The following is a 2,757-nucleotide window of genomic DNA, read 5'->3' as shown; positions in this document are numbered from 1 at the left end:
TGGCCGTACCTGCTGCTCATCAGAGCTGTCTGTGTTGGGAGAGGCGAGGAGGGGGCGGGGGAGGCTAAATGTACAAAAATTACTGGTGCAAAGGAAAAGGTAAGTCTTACCAGGCTTATAGTTGTTGTCTCGGCCACTTATTGTCACTCTGGTATTGTTGTTATCCAGCTTCGCTGCTGCTCATCAGAGCTGTCTGTGTTGGGAGAGGCGAGGAGGGGGCGGGGGAGGCTAAATGTACAAAAATTACTGGTGCAAAGGAAAAGGTAAGTCTTACCAGGCTTATAGTTGTTGTCTCGGCCACTTATTGTCACTCTGGTATTGTTGTTATCCAGCTTCTCAGAACAAAACATTTACTAAATATTACTATGGTAGGATAAACATTTTGCAAACGAGTGTTAAGTTGAATCTACCCAGCAAAGTACAACAGTTTAGTGCCACAAATTGAGAATTAATACACTTCATGTAGATGTCAGTTGTTTACACCAAATGATGTCTGTGTTGGCTGTTCCATTAAATCATGGGGGATAAACATTTCTATAGACCAGTTGCATAATGTAGTGATGTGCTACATATTGTATAGTATTCCCTTTTCCTCCAGGTTTGTTCAAACACTTTTTTCCATTTTTCCCCTGCAACTTCAGAAATCGCAGGGAACATGCTCTGAGAAAATATTTATTTATTAGATGCATTGATACAGCCATTGAAAAAATAATGTACCAATTTAATACAGATGTAAAATAGCAATGCTCAAAGGCCAGTGAGACTGGACCATGAGAAGGTATGGACAGTAATTCTATTTAAGCAAATTTAGAGAGTCATTTGTAGTGCTAGCTATGAAACGTGTGCATGTTCATATAATTTTAACTGAGTTTGCGTGTTGTTCTGCCATATTGTTCTGGTTTGAGGACACATATTCATCAATTTCAGTAACATCTTCAAGCAAATCTGCCTTAACAATTGCAGATTTCCTGCCAAATTTGATTTGTGCTGGATTGATATCAGACCCGCTTTGCCCCTGCACCGCCCCAACAATGAGGAAAATAGTAGTAGTTGAGCTGTAGCCAAGTTTTCCTTTTGTATCTCTTTTGGGAATGAGAGTTTATAAAGGAGCACCCTGAACTCTCACAAATCTTCATAATCATTATGTCCAGTTGCAACAAAAAGTGATTCACTCATTAAGGGCTGACATATCATAAAGCTTACTTGCGAGGCTGAAAGCTGCTTTGTTCAGAGTCTGAAGTGCAGCAGAAAATTCAGTAAATTTGAATGCACAACGGCAGCAAATACAGCATCACTGGGGGGGGGCACACATGACTGAAGGGGACTGCCAAGTCTGACTAGGAAAGAACCTGCCCAAAGTACACTAGAAAGAAAAATATGAGAACTCAAGAACTGCCTGGATAGATTTTTTTCCTAAAGAATTAATCTGAACAAAGCTATCCAGAGATCATGCAGCTAAGATCTTTTGTGTTAGATAAGTCATTGTGCATGGTAATTGGAAGCGGGCCTGAGCTGGGCTCATCCTGAGATGAGGATACTCAGTCCTGATTTTGGGCTAGATATTAAGAGCCACTGGGCTCTCTGGAGTCATGTAACTAATGGCTGCTTGGAACAGTACCTCCTTCACTAAACGTTAACATCAAGTTTTATTGTTTTCAGTATTCGCTATCCTTTCTGTTGTCTTTTAAGGATAAATGATGCCCCTAGCATTCTGAATACTTTCATCTGAAATGCCCATAAATCTTACAAGCGATATTAGAAAAGACAGAGGAAGTTACCTCCTACGTACTAACAGTAACTTCTGTTAATTTTGCATGTAGCTTACCTCTCTATAAAAAGAAAACTGACGGATTCTAGTATCCAAAAAATTGTGTGTACATTAAACATAATATAACTGCTTATTTACTTCATTAATATGTGGTATAATAGATATTTGAGCCCAGTGGAAACCTTCAACAGACAAAAATGCCTGTAGAGATTCAGACAGCAGTGAAAACCCTCAAATAAGTCATTGCATTTGTCTTATGTAAGTAAGAACAATTCTTCTGTCCTGGTGAACAGATTAGATGTGTTCAGGAATATATTTCAGGTGGCATAGATCTGTTTTTGCCATAAGAACCAACAAGCAGCCTGGAAGTCACTACATTTGCTTTTTACAGTATATTAGTTGTCTTCAAAGTGCCTCAGCCTCCCACCCATAACCCTTTTAGCTGCTGAAAGAGAGTTATGAGCAGCTGGTGCCATGGATGCTTAAAATAATCGATACTTGCTTCAGGGTAGCTGGCTTCCCTTCCGCCTCCAAACACATCAGTGTGATATACGGTGGAAAAAGAAAAAAAAACCCACCACATATTCTGGTGCCTCTTTCTTTCTTTCTTTCCTTTTTTTTATTCATTTATTTTTTTTTATTTTAAGGTAGCTTATAAATGGGTTGGCCTTACTGCTGTTTCTGAGCAATCCCGGAGAAGCCCGATGCAGGTGGACCCCATGTTTCTCTAACTGAAGAGTCCCAGCCCTGTGCATCGCTGAGTTTTCCCTTGGGTTCCAGCCCGAATCTCAACTTCCCCACCCCCCTGACACCATTAGCACCATCTTTCTTCTCGTGGTTGCGGGGAGAGCATGTCGTTGCCCAGCTTTTCTGTTCTTTCTTGCGCCAGAACGCTGGTACGGGCCAGACAAGCAGTATTGCCGGCGAGCTGCTGCCACATACACCCCCCCCAGCCGGCTGGCGGGGAGAGCCAGCACTGGGGGCCAGCG

This window comes from Charadrius vociferus, unplaced genomic scaffold, assembly GCF_000708025.1.
Source record: "Charadrius vociferus isolate BGI_N301 unplaced genomic scaffold, ASM70802v2 scaffold68, whole genome shotgun sequence".
NCBI classification, from domain to species: Eukaryota; Metazoa; Chordata; class Aves; order Charadriiformes; family Charadriidae; genus Charadrius; species Charadrius vociferus.
The sequence above is the reverse complement of the archived record's forward strand: the minus strand, read 5'-3'. Positions refer to the sequence as shown.